The sequence below is a fragment of the Danio rerio genome, chromosome 21 (assembly GCF_049306965.1).
Source record: "Danio rerio strain Tuebingen ecotype United States chromosome 21, GRCz12tu, whole genome shotgun sequence".
In the NCBI taxonomy this organism is placed as follows: Eukaryota; Metazoa; Chordata; class Actinopteri; order Cypriniformes; family Danionidae; genus Danio; species Danio rerio.
The window spans coordinates 22,334,877-22,344,666 of NC_133196.1; the positions used below are offsets into that span (position 1 = coordinate 22,334,877).

At 38.2% G+C, this 9,790-nt stretch overlaps 1 long non-coding RNA gene across 1 annotated transcript; it reads right to left on the reverse strand.

Moving 5' to 3' along the window:
* Positions 1-283: 283 nt before the first annotated feature.
* LOC141379860 (uncharacterized) lies at positions 284-7,378 on the reverse strand. Its single transcript, XR_012396770.1, has 3 exons — positions 7,298-7,378; positions 6,839-7,063; positions 284-6,704 (listed from the first exon to the last, which is right to left on the reverse strand). It is a non-coding gene; the product is annotated as an uncharacterized lncRNA (long non-coding RNA).
* Positions 7,379-9,790: the final 2,412 nt, after the last annotated feature.

Here is a 9,790-nt window from a genome sequence, read left to right on the forward strand (position 1 = left end):
GTCTGTCATCTGTCTTTATGAAGCATTAAACAAAAGCGCATACGGTGACCGCAGTGATGTTCAGCTGACGAGGCGCATTGATTTAGCCTGTAACCTACCCTATAGATTTTTATTTTTTTTTACATGTAATGTTCTTAAACTTTTGTTAAAATGTATATTTATAGTTTAGATATAAAATATAAATATATAAAGGCCTGGATAAATTATGTATTTCATAAAATGATTGTTTATGGACTAAGCAAACTGTAGCTCCCTCCAGCAACAAACGAGCAAGAGTCTTTGGTTTCTACTGACTGGTTTATTTTCATAGCAAGTCTTCAGTTCTCAACATAGAGCAAACCACAAGACATCAGGGGTGTACCAGACTTAAGAACTAAAAAACATACAACAATGAATTACAACAGTGCATTTCCATATCAAATTAATCCAAATCACCACATTAAGGTCACACATAACACTGGATCACATAATCTTAACTAATACAATTTAACTTTATAAATAGCACCGCTCATAAACAAACAGTTAAATGCACACACCAAACAAACAGCAACAACAACACCACACTTCAAATCAAACAAACCCAACAAATCATACAAAACAAACATACCTCATTGGCTGGTTACGGAAGGGAGAAACTCAAGAAAAGCATAAGCATTCCTTAGCTTGTTGAATGCTTGGAAGTGAATGCATTGGTCTCTCTACTCACAGTGGTGCATCATTTTTATAGTTCCCCCTGAAATTAGCTCCGCCTTAATTAGTTCCTAGGTGAACTGGCATAAGATCTTAAACACACATGACATCTGCTACACTCCCACCAAATCACTTGTGATTTTTTCCTTTTTTATAAATCACACTTAAACACAATTATGAAAATTAATGCAACCCATGGAGTGATAGTGTGAAATCAAGCAGTCTTCAATCAGCTTCAAGAAGAATGACTACCTTCTGTATTGGACGCTCAAGGTAACTTGGTTTAGACAATCGCTTACCCTTTCCATCAAGCGAAGAGTCACTCATTAACAACTTGACTTGTCTCACTTTGCCATCCTTTCCTTGGTACACGTCTACCACCTTTGCCAATTTCCACTTGTTACGTGGTGAAACATCATCTTTAAGGATTACTATGTCATTCACTTTAACATTCCTGCGATTCTTATTCCATTTCTGTCTTTGCTGAAGATTTAGAAGATACTCTTTTCTCCAGCGCGACCAGAAGTTGTTGACTAAATACTGCACTTTGCGCCATCGTTTACGGAGATAAAGATCTTCTTTGACAAACTCTCCAGGTGGTGGTTCCACAATCATAGACTTCATTGTCAAGATGTGATTTGGGGTAAGAGGTTCTGGACCTAGAGGGTCATTCAAATGCTCAACAGTCAAAGGCCTGCTATTCACAATAGCCATAACCTCATACAACAGAGTTCGCAGGGAAGTACTGTCAAGTGCCCCAGGACACTGGTCAAGAACAGAAGTCAAAACATTTCTTACGGTACGGATCTGTCTTTCCCAGACACCTCCCATATGACTTGCTGATGGAATGTTCATGATCAACTCGCAGCCAAGTTTCTTTATCTGCTCTTGATCCATTGTTTTCAATGTGCTCATAAATTCTCTGCTTGCCCCCACAAAGTTCGTACCCTGATCACATCGAATTTGGCGAACTGTTCCACGAATGGCTATAAAGGAGCGGAGAGCATTAATAAATGCATCAGTAGACAGAGCATCAAGCATTTCAATGTGTATGGCTCTGGAACACATACAAGTCAACAATAACCCATAGCGTTTGAGTTGCCTTCTACCATCGGTAACATAAAAAGGTCCAAAACAATCCATTCCACACAATAGAAAAGGTGGAGTTGGCTGCACACGATCTTCAGGAAGATCAGCCATTTTCTGTTCTTCTACACACCTTCTAAATTTCCTACATTTCAGGCATTTGTATATGTGAGAAGAAACAGCACTACTGCATCCAAGAATCCATATACCATTGGACCGAAGTTCATTCACGGTCATTCCTCGCCCTTGATGTTGTACTCGTTCGTGATAATGTTTGATTAGTAATGCTGAGAAATGATTTTTCCTTGGAAGAATGGCAGGATATTTTACGTCTAAATGAAGAGTTGCATTTGCCAAGCGACCTCCAACTCGCAGTATGCCTTGATTATCCAGGAAAGGACTTAACTTGTACAATTGGCTTTTGGTTTGAGCATCAGATGTAAATGCTAGTTGTTTCTTGAGACTCGTCATTTCATGGGAAAAGGTTGCTTCTTGAACTAACCGAATGATAAAGAGCTCAGCATCTTTCCTTTGCTCCAAAGTAGTAGGTTCAAAAGCTTTGGATTCAAAACCTTTAGCTTCTCTTACATACCGTTTAAGTCTGGCAATGGCCTTCACCATCCTTGCCCAGTCCGAGAATTTGAGAAGACGTTCTAACAATGATTTTTCTTTATTTGCTTGGATATTGAAAACTTGAACCTTTCGAAGCTCTGGATCATTACTTGTGATCACATCTCCCACCTTAACTTCTTCACTGGGAAGATCTTTCTGCCACAAGAATTTTGGTCCCTTGAGCCAACTCGACGCCACTAGTTGTTCAACCATCAAACCTCTAGAAGCAGAATCTGCAGGATTGTCTTCAGTGCCTACATATTTCCATTGATTCGATTCAGTACTCAACTTGATACGTTGAACACGATTAGCTACAAAAACTTGAAATCTCCTAGCATCATTGTTGATGTATCCCAGAACTACCTTAGAATCAATCCAGAAACATTCCTGTAAATCCTTAATGTCCAATTCTTTCTTCAGCATATCACTGACCCGTACAGCGACCACTGCAGCTGAAAGTTCTAGTCTTGGAATAGTAGTTATTTTTGTTGGTGCAACTCGTGACTTTCCCATGACGAAAGAGCAATGAACCTCACCTGATGCACTGACTGTTCGAAGATAGGAGCATTCCCCATATCCTGAGATGCTAGCATCAGAGAAATGATGGAGTTCAAAACGAATGGCTTCGTTACTTATCTGTGGAACATAACATCGTGGGATCTTCACATCAGCTAAATTTGGCAGATCTAAAAGCCAACGTTCCCATTGAGATTGCAACTCTTCAGGCAATGAATCGTCCCAACTAGCCTTGTTGTAGCACAGCTGTTGTAGGATCTTCTTGCCCACCAAAATGAATGGTGCCATAAATCCAAGTGGATCAAACACAGATGCTATCGTTGACAACACTCCTCTGCGAGTAAATGGATGTTCCTTTACAATGACTCTAAACTGGAATTCATCAGATGCAATTGACCATTGAACACCAAGTGCTCTCTCCACATACATCTCACCCAGATCCAGATCCAAATCCTTTACTCCTTTAGCAAGATCCTCTTGAGGAATTGAAGCGATAACTTTCTTACTGTTGGAAATAAACTTGTGAAGTCGAAGTTTCCCAGTGCTACAGAGTTTCTTAGCTTCAGTCACAAGAGCAATTGCTTCAGCTTCAGTTGGCACACTTACTAATCCATCATCAACGTAAAAGTTCCTTTGGATGAACCTGATAACATCTTCATTGAACATTCCTTTTCCTTCAGCAGCAAGATGTTTAAGACCATAATTTGCACAACCTGGGGAAGAAGCTGCACCAAATAAATGAACTTTCATTTTATACACTGAGGGTTGAGCTTCCAAATTGCCGTTGTCCCACCATAAGAATCGAAGATAATCTCGGTCCTCTGCTTTGACATGAAACTGATGAAACATGCGTTCTATGTCACACATAATGGCAACTGGATTTTTCCTGAAACGACACAAGACACCCACTAGAGTATTTGTCAGCTCTGGGCCTGTCAAAAGATGGTCATTTAAAGAAGTTCCTTGAAACCTTGCAGAACAATCAAAAACAACTCTAATTTTTCCAGGCTTTTTTGGATGATACACTCCATGATGAGGAATGTACCATGCTGAACATTTCTCAGCTTCTTCAGGTGGAACCTTCTCAGCATCTCCACAGGCAATGATTTCATTCATGAAAGCAGTATAATCACTGTAATACTGCATATCCTTCTTAAATCTTCTTGCCAAACATTTGAGACGATATACTGCACAGACTTTATTGTTTGGCAAGTTAGGCCTGTCACCTTTAAATGGTAGTGGCATCTCATAATGTCCAGCCTTATTTAATGATGTACCTGCTTTCATTTTCCCTAGGAATCGAAGATCCTCTTGAGACATACAGCAATCCTCAGATTCTTGCTCACAAAAATCAGATTCAAACACCCTGATGACATCTATTGGAGAAACCACTTCTTTGATTTGTGTTCGACAGACATAGTGCATCTTCGTTTTGAGATTGACAGAAGCAGGTATACTTGGCATTACTTGCCTCACAATAATCTGATGACTTGTTCCATAAATATCGCCAGAGTCAACACATGGATTACCATGACCAATTACACTCCATCCCAAATCGGTCCTCTGTGCAAAAGGTTGATTTCCTTCACCAGCCACTACCTCTCGTGGAAGAAGAGCCTGTGGACAGTTGTATCCAATTAATAAGCCAACATCACAACCTTGTCGAGGAGCAAGGACATCTGCAATATGTTCAAGATGAGGCCATACTCTTGCTGTTTGTGGTGTAGGAATGTGATCTTTGCTGGCAGGAACAAACTCTCTTGAATAGGTTGTTGGCAGAGGAATCCTAGTTTTCGAATAAAATCCTCTAACTTGAAGACCCTTCATTTTAAAACAAGGAACGACTGTAATCTTTGAAGCCATAGTTGCAAGTTTCAATTGAACTGCTTCCTTCTTAACATTCAGTGCATGTGTAGTCTCTTCAAGAATAAAGGTTGTATCACTTTGTGTATCAAGGAGAGCATATACTAGAACCTCTTTCTCTGGTTCAGATGTTGTAGACACCCATACAGGTATAATAGAAGAAGTGCAGGTATTATTAATTTCTTGCATTACCTGGTTCGAAGTTGCCTCATTTAGAACTCTTGTGTGTCTATGCTGATAAGGATCTGTACTCTTCTTAAAGCTTTCAGTCACCCCATGATTTCCAACACTCCTTGAACGATCTTCATGAAGACAGGTAGGATGGTTTTTTGCACAAATGTCACAGACACTTCTGTTTTGACAAATCCTTGATTGATGTCCAGGCTTCAAACATCCAAAGCATAACATCTTCTTATAGACAAACTTGTGTCGTTCAACAACTGTCTTCTCCATGAACTTATGACATTTATGAAGACTATGATCATTTTTTTGACAAAAAACACAACTCACCAAGACGAGGTTGTCTCCACCAGAATTAGTCGCCAACACCTTTCCCACAGAGCTTCGAGTCTTCAACGTCCTTGTTCCTTCTTTATCGCTTGATTTCAGAGCATAAAGTGATGTTATAGGATTGCACACAATCTTGGCTTCCTTTGTAAGGAACTTAACAAATTGGCTGAAACTTGGAAATGTTTTAGTATTTTCTTCAGTTTCCATCACCTCTCTATTCCATCTTGAAGTTAACCAATCAGGCAGCTTGGCAAGAATTTTTTGGTTCTCATTACAATCATTTAACACTTCAAGTTCTTTAATTTGAGGAATGGCAGCCTCACAACTACGAAGGAAATCTACAAACTCTTGTAGTTCCAAACTTTCCTTGGGACCAATCTTTGGCCAAGCATAAAGCTTCTCTCGAAATGATTTGGCTATAAGAAATGGATTTCCATATCTTTCTTCCAAAATCTTCCAAGCTGAACAATAAGCCGAATCTGTTCCAAGAAGAAAATGGCCTTCAAGAGCCTTTTTGACAGAATCTCCTACATACCTCCGTAGATAGAAAATCTTCTCCACTGCAGGAATGGATTTCTTCTCTATTAACATTTGAAAGGACGTTTTCCAATCATTGAACTTAAGTGGATCCCCATTAAAAACCATTGGTTCTGGCACAGGAAGTCGATTGACTCTCATAGATTCAGTCAAAGCCTTGACAAGAGAAGTATTATCTATTTGTGGAGTTGTCACTGTTGGCTGTAAAGTGACATTTTTTGTTGACAAATTATCAGGTCTGTGGTGTCTTTTATCCACATGGATTTCTTTAAATTCACAATCATGAGACAAGTCACTCAAAAGTTCATCATCTTCTGAAGCTTCACTTTGTTCATATATCTGCATACGTGCTTTAGCTGCATTTAACTTCTTAACTGTCTCCAAACGTTCCAGTTCGCGGCGTTTATCTTCTAATAACTTACGTCTAGCTGCATTTTCCACCTCATGCTGAGCTTTCACCTTAGCCTCTTCTTCACGGCGCTTCAAATCATCAGCTTCTTGTTCAGCTATACGCTTCTTATCTTCAGCTTCAAGCTTCTGAAGTTCCTTAAACTGACGATCCTGTTCCTTTAAGACTTCTAAAGTGGCTTCATTAGCAGCAACCTCAGCAGCAGCTTCTTGTTTTTTGGCAGCAGATAAACTTGAAAACTTAGAAGATCTTGACTTACTTTGAGACGATGTAGATGTTCTAGAAATCCTTGTGCCCACACTGACCTCTTCAGATAACTCAATGTCACTCCATCCAGACTCCATTTCCTTATTCCCTTCGAAATAATGCTTCACCAAAACCTCCATTTTCTTTGTGACTGCTTCACAATGGTCTACTCGGCGGCGTGTATCATGGTCAGGAATACTCAAATGGCGTAGATCTTCATACCCAGTGCCTACAACTGCAGAAGCCTTTGTCATTCTTACCATAACATCTTGTATTGATTCAATTGAAGAAGACTCAGATAATAACCACTTTACTTCTTTGACAAGAGATTTCCATTTATCATAACTGACCTTGAATCTCTGTTCATACCTTTCCAACTTCTCTTCTTGCAACTTCTGACCCTTTTCAGTCAGCTTACGAGTCCTCTTTCCTCTTTCATACTCGCAATGAGCCTTGAGTTCTTACTGTAGCTCCCTCCAGCAACAAACGAGCAAGAGTCTTTGGTTTCTACTGACTGGTTTATTTTCATAGCAAGTCTTCAGTTCTCAACATAGAGCAAACCACAAGACATCAGGGGTGTACCAGACTTAAGAACTAAAAAACATACAACAATGAATTACAACAGTGCATTTCCATATCAAATTAATCCAAATCACCACATTAAGGTCACACATAACACTGGATCACATAATCTTAACTAATACAATTTAACTTTATAAATAGCACCGCTCATAAACAAACAGTTAAATGCACACACCAAACAAACAGCAACAACAACACCACACTTCAAATCAAACAAACCCAACAAATCATACAAAACAAACATACCTCATTGGCTGGTTACGGAAGGGAGAAACTCAAGAAAAGCATAAGCATTCCTTAGCTTGTTGAATGCTTGGAAGTGAATGCATTGGTCTCTCTACTCACAGTGGTGCATCATTTTTATAGTTCCCCCTGAAATTAGCTCCGCCTTAATTAGTTCCTAGGTGAACTGGCATAAGATCTTAAACACACATGACATCTGCTACACAAACTGTAATTCTCCAAATAGAAAATGACTAAAGTTGAATTTTTCATTACCTGTGTTAGTCTGGGGTTTAATTTCTCACGAAGGTGAAAAACTCTGATGCATTCAATCTCAGCATTGTCAAAATGAAAATCAAGCAAAAAGAGAGAGAGAGACAGAGTGCATGCGCGAGACGACTCTTATCTCCTTGGTGACGAATCTTCATTGACTGCAGATTCCAGCAGTAAGAGCAGACTGTGAAGGTTTAGTAGCACATTTTTATCCTAAAGTATTGCTGTGCACACAACATAATGAGTGACACATAGTTAAAAAAGAGGATAAACTGTTGGTGCGCGTCTCGCTGGCGCATCTGTGACCAAGACAGAACGTGTTTGTTTGAGATGATCAAGAGCCACGGTATCCAGAAACCACCAAATGAAAAAGATGAACCACATCCAACAGGAGGAACTGTGGATGCCAGGGGAATCTGTCTGAAATGGATGTCTTTGTGTAGTGAACAAGCATGAATAACATGCAGGTTTTAGAGTATTCATGTGAAATTCCTAGCTTCAGCTTACATGTTTTTCATGTTTGTTAACCATTTATTAATATGATTTACCATTAACAAAGCATTTGTTGGTGTAATTAATAACCTTATTGTAGTGTACACTCAGCATTATCTAATGTTACATTTGTTCATTAATGGTTCTTGTAAGCACTAAGGTGTTAACTAATTTATTAATTAACACTGTAACAGACGTTAATAAGAGTTATCTTACATTTCTTCATGTTTAAGGATCACTTTATTTCTATTGTTTATGGGGGACTTTTATTTTGACAAGAAATCGTTTTTTCAGAGCTAAAAAGTTATGATGAGAGAACAGTATGGATAGCGGACATTTCATGACGGTTTAACAGAGCTCGTGTTAAAAAGGACGGTTTGTAAGTTTATTCCTTGCTGCCAAATATGTTGAGCTTCTTTAAAGGAAGTGGAGCAGATGACGTAGGCTCAACGTAGCCATTACGATAGCTCGCATCACCACATTAATATTCACGAGAAGTATTACGAGCTGTTACGACAGACACAATCATCGTGACAACACAGCTACGTTTTACTTGAATTATTCATGATTCAGTGACCGAAGCACTACGCTTAGCTTACGGTGACCTTAGGCTCGTTTGAGGTGCGCCTCGCCTTGACTGCATTGTAAACGAGAGCAGGCGTGCGCAGTAAGAGGAGGGCTCAAAAATTACATCAGAAGTCGGACACCTGCCGAATCTCGCTGTTAAGCCACCTGGAAACGTCACCAGTGGCGGAGATCTCGTTCGCGTTTTTTATCGCAGACGAATGACCTCATGAAAAAATACTATGGTGATTTATAGTAAATATTATAGCATTTTTGAACATGTTTATTCAGTATTGTGTTGTGTTTATAGTTGTTGTGATACCAGAAATATAAAATTTAAATAGGCTATTTTATAACATGGTTCAAAAGCACTACAGTATACATTACTATAGTATTTTTTAATGTGGGAGTGGATGCAATAGAAATATCACTGTTTTTACATAAAGATGGTCAGAATTACAGAAGATGAACAGCTCATTAACTAAAAGGGTGTATTAAAAATATAATTCTGTATATTCAACAAACGTTAAAAGAATAACAAAATAAACAGCTTATACAGAAAGAAAGCTTTCAAGAAACCTAATTTGGCTACATTATAAATGAAGTAGCCATAGCAAGATGCTTTTGAGTGACAAGTCATGACAAATGTTTGTTTGACAAATAAATTCTTAGGGGGTTAATTATATTGACAAGCTTATTAGGTCTATATAAACTGATATTACTCCAGCCAGACTAAAATAAACAGCCCAAGACTTTCTCCAGAATAAAATCTATTAGACTGTAGGAAAAACTATCAAAATATTCTTGGTCTAATAAACATGACTTTTGACTTCACATACATATATATATATATATATATATATATATATATATATATATATATATATATATATACATATGTGTGTGTGTGTCTTGTTTACTACACCCTTTTCACTTCTCATATGAAACCACACAAAGATAAGGCATAATGACAAAACAGTCTGATTATCTTTGTATTTCTGAATATATGTATATATTGGACTGACTTTAATGGAATAATGCTGCATAAAAAATACAATACAAAATTCACACAAACATACAAAAAGTGAAAATGACAACAAACAGGACTTAGAACTGAGAGAGAAATACACACACAAATCCTAATGATTTATTAGTAACATTTAGTTATATTACATAGGTCACGTTATG